The 23606-nt window shown below is 36.8% G+C and overlaps 1 protein-coding gene across 2 annotated transcripts in view; it reads left to right on the forward strand.

Moving 5' to 3' along the window:
• Nucleotides 1-23606, forward strand: part of DPP6 (dipeptidyl peptidase like 6) — a 919284-nt gene that overhangs the window by 388212 nt on the left and 507466 nt on the right. The gene's annotated exons all lie outside the window — the stretch shown is intronic.

Raw genomic sequence — 23606 nt, forward strand, 5'->3', positions numbered from 1 at the left:
GCCCCAGGAAATAAGTAGGTGTTTGAAGAGCGATAATTAGTGACAATTTATAAAGGAATAGGAAGGTTTAAGTGAAAGCAATAGAAGATGGTAGAACATTATAGGGCTAGCAACAGGGGAAAGCTGCTATATATATTTTTTAACTGTGGGACTCTTGGTCCATGTGGGAATAAATATTCTGACCTCTCTCTCCCTGCCACCTTCTTATCTCTTGCTACAGCCTCTCATTGGCCAAACTCAACTGTTTTAATTTCCTCACTGCTAAAAACAAACAAAAGAAGACCATACATGCAATGGGTTGGTTTAACAATAAGAATTTATAGGTTTAAGGTTTTCAGGCTAGGTCAATCCACACTGAGGCCTCGGCGCGAGGACGATTTCTCCTTGGAGGTTGTGGCTTTCTGGGGCTGACTAGCAGCCATCTTTGGCCTTGGCTTTTCTATCATATGGCAAAGCACATGACTGTATCTTCTTTCTTCTCCAGAGTCTGTTGCCTTCTAGCTTCTTCTGGGAAAAATTTTGCTTCTGAATTTCATTCTGCTTATAAAGGACTCCAATAATCTGGATTAAAACTCAGCCCGGGGGTGGGCCACGATAGCTCAGCAGGAAGAGTTCTTGCCTGCCATGCCAGAGATCTGGATTCAATTCCTGATGCTTGCTCATGCAAAAAAAAAAAAAAAAAAAACCAACAACAAAAAAAACAAACCCCAACCAAACAAAAATAACTCAACCTGGATCAATTGGGCCATGCCTTAACTGAAGTAACAACTTCAGCAGATCCTGTTTACAGTGGGCCCACACCTACAAGAGTGTGAACCAAGACTGTGTCCAAACAAGTACACAGTTCATTCCACCAAACAAACTAAATCCCAAAGTGCGAGGAAATTAGGTTAAGGCCAGCCATAGAAGTCAATCTACCTGGGCAAAGAGCAGAGTGTAGAAAAGTGTCAAATGGATCTGAAGGGACTTACCTTTATCACTTTAATAAATTAGTTGCATTTGCAGCATGGGTGTGGCCTTTGATTGCATTGTTTAAAGCCAAGTTTAGAAAGGACTATTGACTGCTAGTTTGTGTTCTCTTCAAAAATCCAGGAAGCAAATTAGCCAGGGTATTTTAAAGAGGCTGATGAAATTTTCCAAGCTTTGCACTCTTTCAATAATGGAAAAAATCGTTAAAGTGAGAAACCAGCAGACAAATTAAGATAATAGTAACATAATAACATATTCCCCTACTGCCATGGACTCTTTATAGACTTTGTTTGAAACTCTTTTGTTTTTAATGCCACTTTCATGGAAAAAAATTTGCCAGTTTTTCCACCAATGTGAACACATTTATATATATTTTGACTTCTCCCAATCAGATTGTAAAAGTAATAATGTTTTTTCTTATCATCTTCCATTTTCTCACACCGTTGGAGAGAGAAAGTGCAACTGTGTCAGTGGCCTAGAAACCACTCTGCATTAAAGACATGGTGTTTATCTACCTAAATCTCTTTGCCAGCTTACAGCTGTGGTTCATAAAAAGGTAATTGTCCAAAGGAAACTTGATAGGTAATGCATTAGCTTCCCATTACAAATTACTACAAATTTAGTGGCTTAAAACAATACACATTTATTAGCTTAGGGATCTGGAGCTCAGAAATCTGAAATGGATTTCATGAGGCTAAAATCAAGGAGTCAGAAGGGCTATGTTTCTTTCTGGAGGTTCTAAGGGAAAATCCATTTTCTATTTTCTTGACTTGTCTAGCTTCTAGAGATTACAGCATTCTTGGCTTGTTGCCCTCTTCCCTTTTCAAAGCCTTCCGTGGCCAGTTGAATCTTTCTGACATTGCATCACTCTGACACTGACTCCTCTGCCTCATTCTTGCACAGTAAAGGATGCTTGTGATTACATTATAATAATTATAATTATTAATCATACGATTAAATATTATGTTGATCTAATTAACTATTCTGTTATAATTATTAATTACAATAATTATTTATTATAATATAATATAGTTCAGCTGGATAATTCAGGGTACCCCTCTATTTTAGAGTCAAATGGTTAGCAACTTTAATTCCTTCTGCTGCCTTAATTCTCCTTTGCCATTTATTGTAATATATTCATAGGTCTCTGGAATTAGGACATAGACATCTTTGGGAGGCCATTATCTTGCCCACCAAAGGTGAAAACATTGATGAAGTCATTTTCATCAAGTGCAATTCTGTGTCAACTATGTAAGGACTGGTCCCACTGAATTCTACTCTGGAGTCATGACATGTGATGGTAAAACCTTCGTCAGTGAACAGTGAATTGGATTAGGGATGAGATCTACTTTCTGTTGCCACTTGACAATTGTGTAACCTTACATATATCTCCTCTGAGACTTAAAAAAAAATAGCTTTTCCCTTAGTCATCTCATTTGCAAAATGAAGGTTTTTGTGTAAATAATCTCTCTAGTCCCTTCCAGTGCTCTCCAAGTTTGAGAAATCCTTTTGGTCTGAGGTGAAGGTCACAAAGAGTAGTTTACTCTGACATGGTAATTGTGTTCTTGTTGATTTATTACTATCTCAGGTGCCCATGAAGTTTTATGCACATTTAAATTTAATTATTTCCTCATTGTATAATTGAGTGTAGATTAATCCCAGTTTAAAGTGTCATATGGGTAACTTGTTCTTTCCATAAGAAGATGTACAGGGCGGGCCATGGTGGCTCAGCAGGCAGAATTCTTGCCTGCCATGCCGGAGACCTGGGTTCGATTCCCAGTACCTGCCCATGTAAAAAAAAAAAAAAAGATGTACAGACTAACTCAGTAGCAACTTTGCTACAGCATTTGAAAATCAGCCCACTGAGTTTTCTTAGTGTTAATTCCTGGTTTTATCAAATGATTGGATATGAACTTTAACAGATTAAAATAATTCACCTTGGGTACCTTCCAGAAGTATTTATTATTATTATTATTATTAATTAAAAATCCCTTGGAGTCAATGCTGACCAGACAGTGACTTGGTAAAAGTAGGTATAAATATTAAAGCATCCCTATCTTAGACTTAGCGGCGTCTGGATGCCAACAATTGGTTCTTTCCTTAACATATTTCCCACCTGGAGCTCAGCTGTTCAGCTGTCAACACTGACCTGTTACAGGCTTACATGCTGAGAAACGTTGGGTTTGTCCTGATGTAAACTTGCTGGGTAGTTGATCTATCCGGAAATGTAGTGTCATCAGGATGATCGGAACCTCACTTTTCTCTTCAATACACAAGTTTGTTTGAAGACAATTTTGCATATTTTTAAGCACTGATTAGCAATATATTTGAGTATTATAGAGTTAAACACAAGGTGAAATTTTATTTCAAACTTAAATATTACTTTAGAATTGGATTCAACTTCCTTTCCACTGTAGTGTATCAAGTGTTGGATTTCTTATTATAGATATGATTTTCCATGTCATCGTGCCAAGTGATTCACTGGAGTTGTCCTGTTACTTTAGCTGTGTATCCAGCATAAAATTTACCAGTAGAGGACTATTCAAGCTAGAAATTTGAAAAACAATTTTGGCAAATAAAATATATTTAAGAATTTAACTTTTTTTTCTATTTTACTATAGGTGATTGAAAATTAGCAAATTACAGGACTGCTAAGGTCTATATTCAAAAAGGAGAAGCTTTATAATACAAGCTTGTGGTTATTTATTTGGTCGAGGACCTTCTGAATACAGAAGTTTTATGGGAGGTAGGGGAGCTAGGGTGATGAACATGACATGACATGACATGATTTCAGAGGACTTTACAGGTCTGTCGTAGAGAGAGATGCATGTGGGAAATTCTTCTGTTAGCTGTTGCATTTTGGCCATGGTGCTATTTATTTATTTATTTGCATCTAAGGTATTAAAGTAAATATCATTTTGTGAAAGTTAAAAAAATTTATTGTATTATATATACATAGAATTTGCCGTTTAATAATTTTAAGTGTACAATTCAGTGGCATTAATTACCTTTACAGTCTTGTGCTAACATCAGCACTATTTTTACCAAAGCTTTCATAACCCCAAACAGAAACTATTTATCCATTAAGCAATTTACTATTCTCACCCCCAGCATCTCGTAACCTCTGATCTACTTTCTGTCTCTATGAATATCTAGAATCAGCAAAATCATCAAATTTGCTGATTCTAGATATTTTGTATCAGTGAAATCACATTTTTTCCTTTTGTACGACCATAGCTTTGGTAAGTTATGTTCCAGACATATGGTTGGAAGTTTTCTGCAATGTGTTTGCCTCTCTGTAGTTGTGGCACAGCCTTAATTGTATTATTCTAGGGAAGTACACTCAAAGAAAGAATGTCATAGAATTAAGGGCTTGCTGCTCTGGCCACTTGTTCACTGTTGGCTATTTGTTTTTCTTAGTTTTCCAGGCTGCTATGAGAGATCTCACACAGTGGGTTGGCTTATGACAGAAATTTATTGTCTCATGATTTGGAAGGTGTTTCAGTTTGCTAAAGCTGCTGAATGCAATGTAACAGAAATGGGTTGGCTTTTACAATAGAAATTTATTAGCTTTCAAATTTACAGTTCTAAGGCCGTGAAAATATCCCAATTAAGGCAGCAATAGGATGATACCTTCTCTGAAAACTGGCTGCTGGCATCCAGGGCTCCTCTGTCACATGGAAAGGCACATGGCCAGCAGCTGCTTGTCCTTAGCTCCCATGTTTCATTGCTTTCATTTTCTGCTTCTGGTGGCCACCTCTCTGAGGTTCTGGGGATCCTCTTTTAGCTTCTCTGGGGCTTTTCACTCTAAGCTCTCTCTTGGTTTCATCTCTCTCAGTTCTCTGTCTTTTATCCTTCCATAAAAGACCCCAGTAAAAGAACTGGGACCCACCTTGAATGGAGTGGCCACATCTCCATTGAAAAAACATAACCAAAAGGTCCCACCTACAATAGTTCTTCACCCACAGGAATGGATTAAAAGAACATGGCCTTGGGGTATGGGAGTAGTTCAGTGGTAGAATTCTCACTTGCCATGCCAGAGACCAGGGTTCGATTCCCGGTCCATGCACTTCCCCCCCAAAAAATACAAAGAAACAAGCAAAGACACAGAAAACCAGCTAAATAAAAATTCAATGAATGGTGCTGCAGTAACAGTATACATGGAGAAATAATGAAATGTTACTCCACCATACAGCATACAAAAAAAAAAGAGCATGGCCTTTCCTGGGGTACATAACAGCTTCTAACCAACACAGAAGGCTGGAAGTCCGAAATCGAAGCTTCAGCAAGGCCATGCTTTCTCCCCCAAGTCTGTAGCATTCTGTTTCTGGCCGACCACAGTCCTTGGGCTTCCTTGGCATCTCTGTCTCCTATCACATGGAGATATTCTCTCTCCTTGTGTCTGCTCTTTCAGTTTCTGCTGACTTCTGTCTTCTTCCTATGTCTTTCTCTGACTCCTGGCTTCTGGTTTCTTCTCTTTGTATGGCCTCCAGTAATATGGATTAAGTCCCACCCAGATTCAGTTGAACACACCTTAACTAAAAATAACATGCTCAAAAGCTCTATTTACAAATAAATTCCCACTCACAGGCATACAGATTCAGATTAAGAACGGGTTTTTCACTGGGGTACATAATTCAATTATACACTGTGTTGAGATGACATTTAAAACCAAGGAGGGTTAGGAGCAGAGATAATGACTTTGGAAAATTATCAGTCAAGTGGGTTATTTGGTATTTTGAAGAAAAATGGAGCCATAAATACCAAAAATGTTTGTATGGATAGGAAATTCCAAGAGAGCCATTTGCTTCCCACCAGGAGCCAAATGAGTTTATTAAGAGAGTAGAGTAAGTAATATGTGAGGTTTTTTTCTGACCAAAAAAATTACTTCTCCCTCTAGTGATCATGATTATTCATGGTTCAACACTTAAGTGGGCTTATTTTAATCAGTAATATTTTTAGTAAGAATCTCTAGGCACATTAAAATATCAGCCTCTCTATTGATATTTTTACACTGTAAGCAATTTTGTTTTAAACCCATTTTCATTTGTTGCTCCCCCCAAATGTACTGTGTTTTTTTAGAGGCAAATACAATTGTCTTGATTATCAGTGTCCTAAAAGTAGAGATAGATGTTGTTTTGCATTCATTAAATGTTTTTTTTTAAAGCTTGAGATTTAGTGGAATCCACATGCTTTTGACCATAATTTTTGGAGAATAAATTTAAGCTTTATCTGTTAGGTTTATGTATAGTTGAGATGTTGATGTATGTATTTTCTTTGTTCTATAGGATTTTTCTTTCTTAGAAATAAAGTAACTTTCAGGAGTTGACTAACTTTGTACTCGAAAGTTCAATTATTTTTAAACAGCCTTTAACTTTTATAAGTGACTAAACTTGGTTAAAATATGCTATTCTAACCTAATGTTGTACATTATCCTTAGCAGAAGCTATCATAAACTTTAGAATATTTTCATTTAGTATTTAGAACTTGTTTTAAATCAATAAGAGAGTAGACTTACAATATTATTTTCTTCTTCATTCACATTAATATCAATGCTGGCTTTTCTTTGTTTCTTCTGGGTAATTTTGTGTATCATACCTTGCATCTTCAATTGTAAGCTGTTCAAGGGAAGAAGCCACTTTTCTACTGCTTTCATAGGCATTAGAGGGCCTTGAATAGCAGTCTCCAGGCATTAGGCTTGCATTGAATGCTTGAATGAATGGGTTAACTAAAGGTAGGTAAAATTTTAAGGTTAACTTCTAAAGAGTTACTTTTCATTATTGCCTTGCCCAAAATCTAGTTGGCAAAATGATAAAATAAAAAGATAGCCTTAAGTAGTGGTATGAAAACTATTAATGTCACTGTGTCTTTTAATCCAAATCATCAGCATTTTGTATTAGTACTACAGTCAAAGTTACTTATTTTAAAACAGATCTAGATAAATAGGTAGCTTTGTGTTCCAAACTCTGAATAAGTTAAGAATTTGCCATAATTTCTGCTGATAAGTTTTTTGTTGAAAATTGGAAAGGATAAGTTCTACATAAAATTTAAAAAATATATTTTAATATTGTAAAGAAAGCTTAAACATTCAGAAATCAAAACTAGTTGCCTCTAGAGATAAAGTAGGTCTAAATTTTTGTTTATCCTGGATATCCCCTTTTAAACGTAGTACACACCTAAATCAAATTAGGTATTTTTTTTTTTGTATGCTCTTTGGTGGAGGTCACATTTCATTCTTTTTCCATGTGACAAATTAGGTATTTTATGAATATAGTTTGAGCTGTTAAAGTATTCAGTGGAATATTGCATTTTAAAGCTAGAAAGAATTATGAAAAATATCTAGCCTACTTCCCCAGGTGATGTAGTGAAAGAGAATCTGAGTTAGAGCCAAACATCTGGCTTCGGGTATCTTTCTGCCACTTTACATGTGTATGACCTTGCACAAGTCACTTAACCTCTCTGAACTTTAGCTTCCTATCTGTAAAATAAGGATAATTCATCTTACCCTCGTTTTGATCAAATTCTGTGAGTTATATGAAATCACTTTGAGCTGTGGATACTAAACTAATGAGTTTCCTTGATACTTCTTTGACCACCCAAGTAGGAAGTAGGCTAGCTAGGGTCTAGAACCTGTTTCTTCTGAGGCTCAGCCTTTCACATTCACCTTCCAAAAAGAGGCAACATTCTATAAAAAAGTCAAAGTGACCTTTTCTGAAAGTTAAGGGGTGTTTTTTTTGGGGGGGTGGGGTGGTGGTTGTGCATGGCCCAGGAATCGAACCCGGGTCTCCCGCATGGAAGGCAAGCATTCTGCCACCGAGTTTAGGGATATTTTGACATAGGAATATACTGTAGCAGAGCATCATTTTTAAGGGACGATATATACTATTATTCCCATTTGTTACACATTCAAGAGACTTCACAAGCTCATAAAACAACCAGATAGTTTTGAAACTGTGTTGCAACACAGACACCATTTTTTAAAATATTACCAAGATGTGTAATTGTCATAGTCAAATACACAGAAATGAGTACCATAATCCCAAAATTGCTATCTAAATCAAAGATGACATATTACTGATTTCAGACAGAATTCCTCCTTGAAGTGCAGGAGATCACTGAATTAGGTGCACCAAGGCTACTGTTCTTAAAGTTTGTATATTTCAGACAAGGAGAAGCAATACCCAAATGCCATCTACCATGTCAGCTAACCGAGGTCGGCAGGACCTGCTATAAGCAGTCTGATGGTGCTGCATTTCGTGTCAGCAGACGTGGTATGTAATTGGTGCCGGCGTCTAGTGGGATCTGACCTGAGAACTGTCTGCTGGTCTTTGGAATTCAAGCCATCCTTCCTGACCATTTTGAAACCCAGGCAATCACAGGCCCATTGCTCATTCCCAAGGACTCAGCGAGTTTTCATCTACCTTTCTAGCTTGAGGCCCTTGAGTGCTGGAAATTTCATTTCCTGGGGCTGCTGTCAGACTCAGGGTTCTGAGCTGCTTCACTCTCCTTCAGTCCTGGGGCTATTCAAGTCTAGCAGCCTTGAATTTCTAAACAGGTTGCTTTTTCTCATCTCTGAACTGATGAATTTTACTGTGGGCAGACAGGACTCCAGCAATGGCCTAGCTTAATGATACAGGTCGATCAGGAGGGGCTAATATAGAGAAATGCCTGTTTTATACTTACCTTACCTTCTAGAACAGTGCAACAGAGGTGTACTTTGGTATTTTGTTTTCATACTCTAATACGTGCTAATAACCACCGTTTATTAATTACTGTGTGCTTGGTACTATATTACGTATTCCTTTTATATTATCTTTAATTCTCACTTCAGTATTGCAGGGTTGTGACAGTTAACTTCCTGTGTCAACTGGGGTAGCTTATGGTGTTCAGTTGTTTGGTCTAGCAAGCACTGAACTGATTGTTACTGTGAGGGTATTTTGTAAATGAATTTGTATCTATATAGTCAGTAGAATACATCTATGGTTGACTGCATCTACAGTCAACAAAGGAGATTGCCCTCAGCAATAAGGAGATTCTCCTCATCCTATCAATTGATGGTCTTAAAAGCTAGATTTGAGGATTTCAGGGGTCATAAAGAAGAATTTCTGCCTCTACTTCTGGTGCAGGCTGGCTAGAACCCAGACTTCAGCCTAGTCCAGAATCCTTGTCCTCTCCACCCCTCTACTTCCCTTGGAAGGTAAAATGGAGTAGTAAGCGGGTACTCTAAATAAAGTAGTTTCTGTTCAAAATTGCTCAAAGACATGATAGCTGAAATATTAACCAAAGTAAGTGATCATCTCTCTTAGTCTGCAATGATGTTACGTAAGGCTGGTTTTAAGTAGTTAGGTGCTAATGAATTCTATGTACTAAGTGTGTGGGTTTTTTGGTAATAGGTGTTATTTGATGATTTCCCTTGAAAATTGCTTATGTAATGCTATCTTCCAAGAGTGCAATCTTGTCTGGTATTGAATGTTGTTGTTGCTGTCATCTATTTAGTAACCAAAGTCACAATTTATCAGTGCAAACATTTATAGCCCTGAGTAACTTGAGAGCCCTTGCTTGTGCTCTCTCATGATATTTTGGAAAAAGGTTAAATGGGCTAATGAAATAGCCCTTGTAAAGGGATAATCTCTTTTCTTAATATTGATCCAGGGCCTTTGGGTAGAAACATCATTTTTCAGTAAGGGAAGTGCCCTTGTTTGTACTTAATCCAACTCAGTGGTTGAGGAGAATTTCAGGGACTATTTACCAAGGTATAGGCAGGGTTAAGGGGAGAATGAGATCTGAGGCCCAAGAGAATAGCAACAACTGAAACTGATACCAGCCCAAAACTAAGCCTGAGGGGTCAGAGGGTGGAAAGAACATGGCTGGTTCTCAGTGTGAGAGCTGATGCCAGGGAGACATGGATCTTCTCATATGTTGTCTGGAAGGAGGTAGCTCCTGCCAGAAAACATGGTTAGAGCAGGGAGAGACTGGAAAAGAAATTCCTAGACCTCTCTCACCTCCTTTCTAACCATCCCCTGCCAGTACTTCTCAATAGCTCAATTCAACCTGAAACCAGACTGCAAGGAAGTGCAGCTTGTAGAGGATAGAAATCTACCTACAAGGAATACAGAACAGGGCAGAGAAGGGTTGAGAATGAATTAGGAAGAGGGGCAAAGGGAAAATAACCAGCACTGGTGTTATTGAGCTTTCCCTTTGAAGACATAAGAATAAAGAACATCTGAGGGGAGGGGGTGGGTTTGAGTGGCTTTTGACCAAGTTCGGATTAGAGATGTGAAGCTGAATATTAAACACTAGTCACCATCTCAGAGCAACAGTCTTGCTTTTGCTTTTGCATCCTTGAGTATTCTTAACTCTATTTAGCTTGAATTTGCAAAACATATGTATTCAGACTCAGGTGTATGGTGGGAAGTTCCTGTAGATTGGTAAGTCTCAGATCCTAGCATTTATTAAAATCATCTGGATATATTGAAAAAGAATGTTCTCAGGCCCTACCCCTAGAGACTCCCTTTCAGTAGATTTGAGAGGGCTCAGCAATCTGCATTTTAACATGTACACCTAGAAGGTTCTAACATTGCTTCCATATTATCACTATAAAAAAAAAACAGGAAGTAATTTCAAATGCATTTTCTTACAATATCAGTTGGTTTTCTCCTTCTGTTCTAAGAACTAGATAATTATCATTTCTTTTATCAAAATACCTTTGGATTACTCTATAAAGAGGCAGTAATTAAGTCCTGGACTGAGCCATTTTTCTTCTGACAAGTGAACTAATTGCCTTGACCTTTCCTTGGTTCAGTTTTCCAACAGAATAAACACTGTGTTTGCTTTCCTTTGGGATTACAAGTTCCCTTTGGCCATTGCATGATATGTAAAGAAAAACATAGATTTCTGTTTTTTTCTTTCATATTACATATATTGAGGATGAAAATCCATGCCTAAGTTCTCTATTATCTCATATATGTTGGTAAATTTATAAATCAGTTTACCTATAAGAACAATAAAAATGTCCTTAAGTCTTTTCATGGGACTATTTAAGGATGTGTCTGAAAAAATGACTTCAACTGGACTGATAAAATGGAAGTAAAAAACATTTAGCTTAAGATATAGACTTAACTGTTTTAGTTTGCAAGCTGCTGGAATGCATACACCAGAACTGGAAAGGCTTTTTAAAAGGGAATTTAATAAGTTACAAGTTTACAGTTTTAAGCCTATAAAAATGGGTAAACTAAGGCATCCAGGAAAGGATACATTAATTCAAGGAAGGCCGATGGGTCAGTAATTCCTCTGTCAGCTGGGCTGTCATGTGACTGGTATCTGCTGGTCCCTTGCTCCTGAGCCCTATTGCTTTTAGCCTCTGGTCCTGTGGGGGTTCCTCACTTTGCTTCTCCAGGGCTGGCTTTCATCTCTTGGCTTTCCTTGTCTCTCTCCAGGTACTGGCTGGCTTAACATCTCATGGCAATGTCTACTGGGTGCCAAGCATCTCCAAACATCCCTGACTCTGTTCTCAGAATGTCAGCATCTGTTTCAGCTCTACTCTGAAGTTCCTATCTGCTCTCTCTCTGTCAGTCCTTTTGTTTCTGAGGTTTCTCTAAAATGTTTCCCCTTTTAAAGATTCTAGTAAACTAATCAAGACCCACCTGAATGGGTGAAGTCACATTTCCATCTAATTAAAAAGTCTCACCCACAATTGGGTATGTCATGTCTCTATGGAGGTCATCTAATCAAAAGTTTCCAACCCATGGTATTGAATCAGAATTAAAAGAAGAGGCTGCCCCCACAAGATTGGATCAGGATTAAACATGGTTTTTCTGGCATACCTAATATTTTCAAAACAGCACACTTGACTTGTCCCTAGTAAGTGCAAATTCCAGATAACCAGAATTTTATCACTTAAGATGCAAAACTTGTTTTAATAGTTTGAGGTAGAAATTATTTGGAAAAATACTATGGAAACAGCTGCCTTAAAAAGCACACTCTATACTTACCTTTTTTTTTCTTCTTTACAACGCAGAGTCATAATTTTGAATACATATGTTGTTGTACTAGCAGGGTTGTTTACGTGTGGGACTGTTTGCTCCTAAGGCCCAGACTGCAGATCTTCTTGTTGGTTCTTCTTTCATCTCTCACACCTGCTGCCATCTCTGGTGTCAGAATCTGCTTCTCACCTTCCCTGAATCTGATGTTCTCTTCTATTTTTCTCTGGGTGCTTTTAGATTCTTTTCTTTGTATTTCTTCTTTTCTCCCACCTTTTGTTCAGAGCTGCTCACTTGTGCTGCCGGTGGAGTGTTACTTTGATCATTAGCACTTTCTAATCAAAGTGTTCTTATCTTCCAGTCTACAAAACAACCCATCACTTACCTCATTGAATTGCCCATTGGATATTTGACTGTCTTCAACCTTTTTTTTTTTTATCAGTGCTTGTATAAACTCAGAAACTTCTTTTTTTTTTATTTTTGTTGCATTTGTGTTTATGGCTATTCCAGAGGGAAGAGCATTTCATTTAAATCCTGGATTAATGGAATATTAACTGTGTGTATGTGAGAGAGAAAACAGTAGAGGGGCAGTGAGTGAGAGAGAGAGAGAGACAGAGGCACAGGGAGGGAGACAGAGAAAGGAGAGAAGGACAGAGAGACAGATTACACCAAACAAATGTGTGTCCCCATCAATCATTGCCATAGGTTATGCCTGGGCTAACCCTTTGCCTCTCAGTCTAAAAGTCTGCTGATTTCACTAATGGAGATTGGCCAACAGAGAGTTGATTTGCTTTGGTCTACTCCTTGGTTCCTTGGGCTAATCATTACCTTTGTTGTGCTTTTAGCACCTTTATGAAAAGATAGCTACCAATAATGAAGATCAGGTAAATGAGCCAGTAAAACAGAAATGTGAATATGCAACCAACAGGCTCATTTGATGGTTATTGATGAACGCGTCAATTGTCAAATGTTAGTTAAAACTTGTTCTTGCCATCTTAAAGTCATGTGTTGTTCTGAATATGAAACTTCGGTGATTAGAAAGCTGTTTTACCGTCCTGAGATATATGCGCCATTGATTTTGTAATTTGTTGCTACATTCTACTTATAATAAATGGCCCATGATACATAAAAAAAAATTTATGTCTGAGATTTTCACAGTGAATAAATATTAGAAAAAAAAATGCCTCTAGACAATAGAACAAGGCAATGGAAATAGAAATTTTGTGGCCATGTTTGTGTGGTATATTTTCTCCCGATAATTTTTATTGACATATTTTAAGGCACCACGGGAGAAGTAATCAATCCTGGTCTTTTTCTATGCATCCTTTATGATGTCAATAAACAAAATAATTAACTAATACTTGCCTTCATCTATAAGTAATTAAAGGCAGCTCATAAAACCCTTCATTGGCTTCCCGTTGCATTTTGGATCAAACACAAAATATGTAACATTGACTACAAGGCTAGGCCTGTTTTAATCTATGCCTATTTCTCCAACTTCATCTTGTGATATTTCACCCTGTGGCACTGCCTTCCAGCCACGTGGAGGACGAGACGCACTCCCACTTTACTGCACTTCCTTTGGATGGACAACTTCCCCCATCTATTCACCTAGTTAATTCCTATTCAGCCTAATAAGGCCTCAACTTAGATTTCCCTTCCTCAGAGAACCTTTGCCTTCCTCCTCAGCTCCCAATGAAAATTAGCTTCTTCCGCTCTGTAGTTTGCCTAGTCACATACCTTAATGTTGTCATTTGATGAACAAGAAATTCATAATTTTAACATAGTCTTATCACCTGTTTCCTTTGTGGTCACTTCTCTTTTTTTCTAATAAAAAAAATCCTTTGTATACACCAAGGCCAAGAAATAGCCTTCCATGCTTTCTTCTAGATGTTTCACTGGTATATTTCACCCAGCATTGATTCTGGTGTAGAATAAGGAGTAAAGGTTGAGATAACTTTTTCAATATAGTCATGTCAGGGACTCAGCACCATTTATTGAAAAAACCTTTTTTTCCCTCTGTTCTTCTGCAATGGCCTTTTGTCATATATAAAGCAAGTGTCCCTATCCATGTGATCTGTTTCTTGCAACTCTGTTTTCTTCCATTGCTTGCTATTTTGTGCCAATATCACACTGTCATATATACTGTAGACTTAGAATAAAAATTGATATTAGTAATACAGGTCATTCAACTTTGTTCTTCCTCAAGATTGCTCTGGCTATTCTTAGTCATTAAAATTCTGTTATTTCTAGAATTCTCATGTCATTCTTTAAAAAAAAAATGGATCCTAGTACTCTGCTGAAATGCTTCTTATCCACTATTTTTTGAATATATTAATAGCAGTTCTTTTAAACTCTCTGTGTAATAATGGCACTATCTGGATTTTCTGTAGATCTGTTTTTTCTTCTTTTTTGTTTTTTTTCTGTAGATCTGTTTTTTTATTGTCTCTTTCCCTTTTTGGTTTTTAATCAGTTGCTCTTGACTCCTAGTTCACTTGGTAAACTAATCGAATGCCAGATATTGCTACAAAAAATTGAGGAAATTATTTGTGCCTCTTGTTGGCATTATCTTCCTCCAGGGAACATTTTTTCTTGTGTCCAACGGGCAGCTGGGATATGGACAGATCACTTTAATCTAGTGTGGAATTGAGCTAAATTGCAGTTGTGTTCTGGTCTTTACAAAGGCCGGTCCATTTCCTGTTAGCACTTTCTCCTAAAGAGCAGCCATCCATGGATCCCAGCTAAAAGTAAATACTATTTATTGGTCTTTCCTCCTTAGTGGGCCCTGAACACTGATTATATTTTCTCATTACCATGAGACTGCTAAATGCTTTGCCCAGCCTTTCAGCTTCTTGGCTGCTGCTTTCTTTACTGCTTCTTGGCCACTGTTTAATGAACAGCAAAGTCCCCAGAAAGAAGAACAGCACCAGACACTGGGCTCAGACCTTCCTGAGTCCCTTCATTCGCTCTGCGGTATTGTGCCCTGAAGTCCTTGTGGATTTGTGGATCTCCAGTGCCTTCAAACAGATTTTTTTATGCTTCCTTTTTTTTTTTTTTTTTTTTTTTTAGTGTATTTCGTCTAGGCTTTTGTCCAAGAATCAAGAGTTTTTATTCAGATTTTTGTTTTTAAATCTGGGAAGGATGGTTTTATATTAACTACTATACCTTAGAAAGCCTTAGTGATTTTATTATAATGATTTTATATATTCCAGAGTTCAGAAGGCCCTGATATGAGTCAGTGAGCAATGGATGACTTAATTTATTGAAGTAGGACATTTTAAATACTAGATACCTTGGGCTGACATGGAAATGTTTATGAAGACTTTAAACTTTCTGAAGTCAGATGGTATATTTTGACTTTAGAAAGTACCCAGTGCAAGTAATTGCCTAATTGCCCTGAGGACTGAACCCTAAATAATTATATATCTATGCCATTATTGGGATAATAATTACATTCAAGGAGTCAGTGAGCAATAGATATGTGTATGCATTAATTTAATTAAGTGAACTTGGGAGAAATTTCTTTGGTTAAAATGTTAAATAAAAAGTTAAAATCTTAAATGGGAAGCGGCCCAAATCTTCCCCCTTTAAAAATCTTATTGAAAATGTATACCAGGTGTTTGAAGGAAAGTTTGTTTTGCTGGAACTCTGAGAAAAATCTATTATTCTCTTACGTTCTGCTGTTCGAAGACTCCTCTTGCCTTTTCTTACCTGTCTTTTCCCCGATTTGCTTCATCCTTGATGACATGATTGTATCCTAGCTGCTAATAATTTCTCTGAAGCTATGTATTTATTAGACGGAAATATCTGAAAATGGCAATAGCCTATTTTTTTTTATTACAAAAATGGCTGCTGGGTGGTGCGATGGTGGCTCAGTGGGAGAGTTCTTGCCTGTCATGCCAGAGACCCGGGTTCGATTTCTGGTGCCTGCCCACGCCAAAAAAAAAAAAAGAATGACTGCCCAACATGAATCTACAGACAAGGTTCCAATCTAGGACAGCTATAGTTTAATAATACCTGAGCTTTCTTTTTGAGTGCTTTTATAACTAAAATAGTGAATACCTCAAGAACAGCCTATTTTCTTCAAGACACGTGTCAACATTTTGTTGTGCCAACTGTCTCAGCTGGCATTTACTTTAGCGTGAATTAGCCTCCTCCTCTCACAGAGGGGACTCTGCTGCAGTGCTGGTAAATGATGACAAGTGTAGGCTCTTGAAGGTCTTTTGAGGTAATTGCTAAATTTTATTGAGAGTTTCCCTAGAAAAGGAACTATATATATTAGTAAAGCAATTGGTCTTTTCAAATAAAATATATGAATTTAGCAAATGAATTATTTTGAAATCATAAGCCAAGTGAGTTGTTAACTTTTTCACCTGGTTTTTTAGTGTAGTTTGCCCTGACTATGCCACAAAAATTGGAACATGTGACTTCATTAGTGGGCATGGAATGCCTTGTTAGAAATATAGCATCTCAGATATATTGGCATGCTATACTTGATATCTTTTTTATATGCTATGCATTCAGCTTCTTTGGTCTCAAGTTTCAGAAATCAACTCAAACTAGTTTAGGTAAAATTGGAAATAAAAAAAAATCATAAAGACATAAGTATCTTATTGAATCCAAGAGAAAAATTCCATCCAGGACTCAGAAGGAAAATTAAATCAAGAAATGGAAAACCAATAGAGACACATTCTCTTTCTCTTTGCATCTCAGTCTCTCTAATTCATGCTTCTCTCTCTGTAGATATGCTTTCTTTTTCTGAATTCTTATGCTACATGAAGTAGATGTTTAGCTCTCCTTACCCACCTTCCATTCTTTTGATTCAAGACAACAGCTAAAAATTGGAATGTTTTAATCCCAAACCTAAAATCCTAGGAGCAGACTTCTGACCTAGGTTAGCCACTTACCTGTGGCTGGAGATGACAGGAATGGTTCACAGAAGAGAAATGTGGCTTCTGGGGACCACAGGTACAGAATGAAAGCAGATAAGATCAGGTAGCCATGATACTTCTTAAAAAATATTTTTTTTGAGAACTATCCACACACGTACAGTCCAACCATATTATACAGTCAGTGGCTAACAACAGCATCACATAGTTGTGTATTCTTCACCATGATCATTTTTAGAACATTTGCATAATTCCAGAACAAGAAATAAAAAGAAAAAAATAGAATTCATACATCATATGCCCCTTACCCCTCCCTCTCATTGACCCCCCATATTTCAATCTACTTAATTTTTACCCTTTATCTCCCCCCTTTTTTATTTATTTTTATCCTTTTTTTTTAAAACTCATTTGTCCATACCCTCTATAAAAGGAGCAGCAGACACAAGAGTCTCACAATCACACAGTCACTTTGAAAAAACCGTCTAGTTATAGCTCGATTCTTCTTCAAGAATCAAGGCTACTGGGACACAGTTCAACAGTTTCAGGTACTTCCCTTTATCCACTCCAATATACCATAAATTAAAAAGGGATATCTATATAATGCATAAGAATAACCTCCAGGACAACCTCTTGACACTGTTTAAAATCTCTCAGCCTCTGAGACTTTATTTTGTCTCATTTCTCTCTTCCCTGTTTTCATGAAGAATTTCATGAATTTCTCAATCTCATGATGCCAGGTCCTGGCTCATCTCTGGGAGTCAGGTCCCACGTGCCAGGGAGATCTGCATCTCTGGAAGTCGTGTCCCACGTAAAGAGGAGTACAGTGAGTTCACCTGCCAAGTTGGCTTAGAGAGGTCACATCTGAGAAACAAAAGAGGGTCTTTGGGAGTGATACTTAGGCATAATTATGTAGGTTTAGCTTCTCCTTTGCAAGAATAAGCTTCATAGGGGCGAGTCCCAAGATTGAGGGCTCAGCCTATTGAATTGGTTGTCCCTACAGCTTGTGAGAATATCAGGAATTCTCTAGATGAGGAAGTTGAATATGTCCTCCTTTCTCCCCAGTTCCACAAAGGGACTTTACAAACACTTTTTTATTCTCTGCCCAAGTTACTCTGGGATATATTGGGGCATCACACTAACCTGTACATACCAACAAGATTCCATGCCTTATTCAAGATTCCATGTGATTGTGGTGTTCAAGTAAACTGACAGTAAAGTTAAATTAGATAACATGCTACCCAAAATATAAATTTTGCACCAAATAAACCTCTCCCTTTGGTCTTGCACAGAGGTTAAAGTTTGAAAATATGGGTCATATCATCCTTTATCCGGTATTCTGATTTACCTTAGTCCTATCTAGATCAGCTTCATTTGTATCTCTAGACAAATTTGATCTCTTTTTCATCTTTTTTAACAGTTGCTGAATGTGGTAATGCTGATTTTCACAGCTTCAGTGCTCTAACTGTCTCAGGTGTCACATAAATATGGCATGGCACTCCTTGAAAGGCATTTAAAAATTTTTATTCAAATTATTTTGAGCTTTGTTATTAAATTACTGGTTATTCTTATCTTTGAAACTTGTTTATTGGTTACTTAATATTTATTGAGTGGCTGTGGGCATTTTTGACATTGGTCAATGACTTGTTGAGCTTACCAAAGATCTGCCCACTACAGAAATTTTGTCTCAGAATTACCTGCAGATTTCAGTGAATTGAGTCCAATCAAAGACAGCCATTATCTAAACATGCTTTTAAGACATTGCTATCACATCCAGCAATGTGGAAGGTAGAAGTACTCAATTTTAAATTCTGCAACTTACTTCCAAACTCAAAATGTCATTTGAAGGGAATTCTTTTGGGCATGATATATTGTGAAATTTCTCTCTATGTACACATCACACTTTTGTTGCTTTTGTTGGTTTACAAAACAACACAATATCTTTAAATTATGATATCAAAATAGATCCAAATTAGACTAAGTTCTGAGGGTCAGAATAACTTTTGAGTTAATGTTGTAAAAGCAGCTGGGTCTTAATCAACTAAAGTTAAGAGCCTAAAATCACTTGAGCTTGGTTAATTTTCAGGTAAAACAATGGAGACATTTTAAAAGTTAGATATTATAGTAATTAATTATCTTTTTTTTTCCCCCAAGAAGTGCTGGTAGACCAGGGGCTCATTTTCCAAATACAGTTTTGCTGAACTGAGGTAGAGGGTGGTGAATGTGATTGCAAAGCATGACGCCCTCTGGTATTAATGTAAAGTTATATAAAGTAGTTGACTTTAGAAGTTTCCAAATTAATATGAAAAGAAGAGTAGATCCCAGATCAGTCTGTACCAGCAAATACAGAATGAGCTTTGGAGAGCCATGGGAGACTCTGAATAGAGGACATCCATTATAAACATGGGAGAGCATGGTGGACAGTGTCCAGGAAAAGATAGTCACATTAGAATTTGTATCTGATAGTACTCGGGCCCATCCACCACTCTGCTTTATGTGGGATATTGATAATTAATAGTTAACTCTCTGTCCTCAAAAGAGGGGCCTGTCAATCAAAATTAATTTATAATTAATGAAATCAACAATCAGCTAACCCCGCCTCCCATTCACATGACTTTGATTGTTCAGTCTTTCAGAAAATGGCTTCCGAGTGGACTCCAGCCCTCAGTAAGAGTCATTCACATGGTATCGCATTTAGCGCCTTACAGCCGTATCTCTCCTCCATTCTTTGCAAAAGAATCTCAAAGTTCATTGCAAAAGCACAGAGGCAGTCAAGGGGAGAGGCAAGGGGAGAGTTTCAGGGAGTGGATTTTGTCATATTTTATTGAAAAGTGGGTTAAAAATGCAGTCTTTCAGACAAGTTGGATTTGTGTTTTCACTTCCAGCCTAAATCATTAAGCCCAAGTAGCTACTAATTCACATATATTCTCTGGAGTTTTTTTTAACTATTAGTTATCTAATCTTGGATCCAGCTATGCCCTTGAAAAGGCCTTTTTCAGTTTTGGGAGCCAGGAACTGTCTTCTAGCCTTATATACTTCTGAAAGCACCCTAAAAGAAGAGGAGATTGATTGGTTCAAAGATGAATTATTGTGAGAAAAATAATTTCATTCACTTCCTCCTTCCCTGGTGAGCAAGCCATCTGGTTGACCTCTCTGTCTTTAGCTAAGGGAAATAAAATGCGAAATTACCAGCTGTCCCTATCCTGGCTGGCAAGGCCCGGACCTTTGCTGTCACTGCAGTTCCTCCTCTCCTCCAGCCACCCTGATTATTACTGCATTTGCAGCTTCCTGTGTCCTGATCTTCTACAAAGGTGGTGCTTCTTTAGCAAAGGCTTTTAGTTTATTGTGAAAATCTCATTTTAGTTTCATTTCTCCTTGATATCGCTCCTTCTGTCCCTTTCAGTGAGCCTATACTGACATTGCATAAAATCAAGCATCCTATACTATCTACCCCAAACAAATCAAGGTGGTTATTTACCATTTGAGGAGTTTATGATGTTATTTTGGAGCCATCTGGCTGTAACCTGGATCACCCTTCTTTAGGACCCCAACTAAAGTTAAAATTTGGATTTTCTCACATTAAAACTTAGGATGCAACAAGAAGAAGACAGAAGGAATGTCATGGCTCTGCATCTTTTACTTTATAAAGATTAGGAAATTGAATGAGCTTTTGAGTTCTTTCCACATTGACTATCAAGCATTATCAAAACACATTTATTTGAATATAGAAAAAAATATATTTCTATGATTTTAAAAATAAATTATATTTTGAGGTATATTTGCATTTAATTCTTATAACACCCAAGCAAATGATTATTTGCATCTACAATGCCTTCTTTTATTTTCTCCCCCTTGCAAACTTCAGTTTCTCTAATTTTGAAAAACACCTCTACCTCAGAGTTTTCATTTGAATCCACACTCCTCATAAAATGTGAGATATGATAAAGGTAGAGAGGAAAATCCTGTGAGAGAGATACAAAACTCAGGCTAAGATAAGATGCATCAGATTTCTAGCATGGAGAAGAGAGGGTGTGAATACATTACTTCATATAAGCACCTGTTGTAACTGCATGGATTATAGACAGCATCTGTGGAAAGAACAATATGCAACAGAGTCATTCTTTAATCAGTTCACAGAATATTAGGGCTGTCTTTGAATTATTGTTAATCATTATTTTAATTGTTAATCTGTCTTCTATTTCGGATGTATAATTGGCACATAAAATATCAAACTATAGTCATAAATCATTGATATAATAACATTCTGCAAAGATGCATCGTATATATGTCAAAAGAATGTACACTATCTTGGGAATTTTTAAGATCATCTATTTCCACCTTCTTCCCTCAGACATTGACACTGATAGATGTTTGTCCATCCTCCCACTTCCTGGTGAAGTAGCCTGTTCTACTATTAGACAGTACAAATGGCTGGAAGTTCTTAAGTTTTATTGATACACAATTCTGCCTCTGAAATTTCCTTTTGAGTCTAACTCTGCCTCCTTGAGCTACAAAGAATAAGTCTTCTCCATCTTCCATGCAGTAATTCTTCATATATACGGAGATTCTATGAATTTGGGTTTTAAGGCTGAATAGTTCCTTCAGTTTTATTTCATATGACATGTTTTCAAACATCTTAATCTTCCCATCATCTTCTAGAAACATTATCTATATGATGATCCCTCAAAATATCCAGCCTAGACCTGAACATAATATTGCAGGTATATTTGGACCTGGAAATTGAATGCTGGGGATGTCACAAAGACCTCTGTCATTGCAGCATTCATTCAAATGCACTTTTGCATGTAAATCAATTACACTACAGTCAGATCAAGAAATTTTTGCAAAGAAAAAGTCCTAGTGTTTTTTTTGCATATAAACTATGACCAGTGCATCTATTATATAATAGACATGTTTAAATGGATGGTGGTTATGGTAGTACAATATTGTGAATGTAATTAACAGCACTGAAATATATATTTGAATGTGGTTAAAATGGAAAATGTTAGGTTGTGTATATATGGTAACAGGATTTTTGTTTTTTAAGAAAATCCATGGAACTGCACTATACAGATAATGAACCTGAAGTTAACCCATGGACTGTAGTTATTAGTACAGTTATAAAAATGTGCTTTCATCAGTTGTACCAAATGTTCCACACCAAGGCAAGGTGTTAATAATAGGATGGCATAGGGGAATCCTGTATTTTATGCATAATTGTACTAGCAAACCCATAACTTCTCTAAGAAGGTTAAAAAAAAACAACAATTTAGAATTCCAGATTAATTCTTTTTTTTTTTTTTTTATATATGATCATTTTGAGTTAAACCTTTTTTTTTTTTTTATTTTTTTATTTTTTATTTTTTTACATGGGCAGGCACCGGGAATCGAACCCGGGTCCTCTGGCATGGCAGGCAAGTATTCTTGCCTACTGAGCCACCGTGGCCCGCCCTCCAGATTAATTCTTATTATGAGCAAGATTCAAAGACAGTAATTGCTTGAGCTAATGAACATTATGATAGTAACTTTATCATTCTGGATCTTGAGTTATGTTGGTTAAATGTGCTATGCACAGATTTGTTGAGAGCAACTTATTTTCTTTTAAAATGTGGGTGAAATGAAAATCTCCTAAAATTATAAGTTCCTATCACTTGTCCTTGGTGTCGTTATCCATCCATTTTCTTGTGTAATAAAAACCCTATCAAATAGGAAAGGAAATTGACTTAGTATAATGTTTTGCAATGATTACTTGCTTATGTTGTACCTTATTTTTAAGTGCTAATAAGTCCCCTATTCAATAGAGAAATTAAGTTGCAGATGGCAAATATGAAGACCAATGAGCAACTATAGAACTCTTTCCCAGAGACTAGAATGGTTCTGAGAATTTTTCATAATTTGATAACCTAGAAAGCTAACATTGCTTGGAATTTGCAACACGTTAACGCCTATTTGCCATCTCATGATTAAGTGATATGGCCTTTATTTTGATTTCCAGCAATTTGGGATGTTCCGGTGAACTTCTGAGCTTGAGTGAAGATGAATTTATGTATTGAATTGTCTGATTTTGATGGCCATCTCCATTCTATTACATTTTGATTTGGAATATGAATTGTCATTATGGGAATTATAAAAGAGTATTCTGAGGTCTAACTCATATCAAACTGAGATCTATATCTAGGCAGATGTGGTGATGGTAGCATAACATTGTGAATGTAATGAACAGCACTGAAATATATAAATTATAATCATTAATAATTATAAATAATCATTAGTTTAATTGTTAACAATAATCAATAATCAATAGCCATTAATACCACCCAATTTCTACCTCAAATTATCATAGTTTAGATTATAAATTGTATCACCCTAATTTGAAGGGAACAGAAAAATTGGTCTTAGCAGCCTATATATCTGATTCATTTCTGATTTATTTAACCTTTGGCATCCTTCAGCAGTGTCTCCAGAGTCCTCTCCCTGTTCCCTTCTATAACAATACAAATACAGTTTCCTGGAGGAAACTTTGATTAGGGATAGATGATTTACCTAGTGAAGACGGACCTGGAAAATCTTGAAAGCTGTATGAGAAACTATGGAAGGAAGAAAAGGCTCGAATTGGTAGATGAGAGAGTGGGCAGAAGTTGATTAAAATTGGCACACAGTATGTGCTAAATAAATATTTGGATTTTGTAGCCTGAAATAGAAGTTAGAAGTGTGGATGTAAATAGAGAGGGAGATGAGAGCAGAATTGGGCTGGATAATTCATCATGCTTAG

The sequence above is a fragment of the Tamandua tetradactyla genome, chromosome 1, assembly GCF_023851605.1.
Source record: "Tamandua tetradactyla isolate mTamTet1 chromosome 1, mTamTet1.pri, whole genome shotgun sequence".
Lineage (NCBI taxonomy): Eukaryota > Metazoa > Chordata > Mammalia > Pilosa > Myrmecophagidae > Tamandua > Tamandua tetradactyla.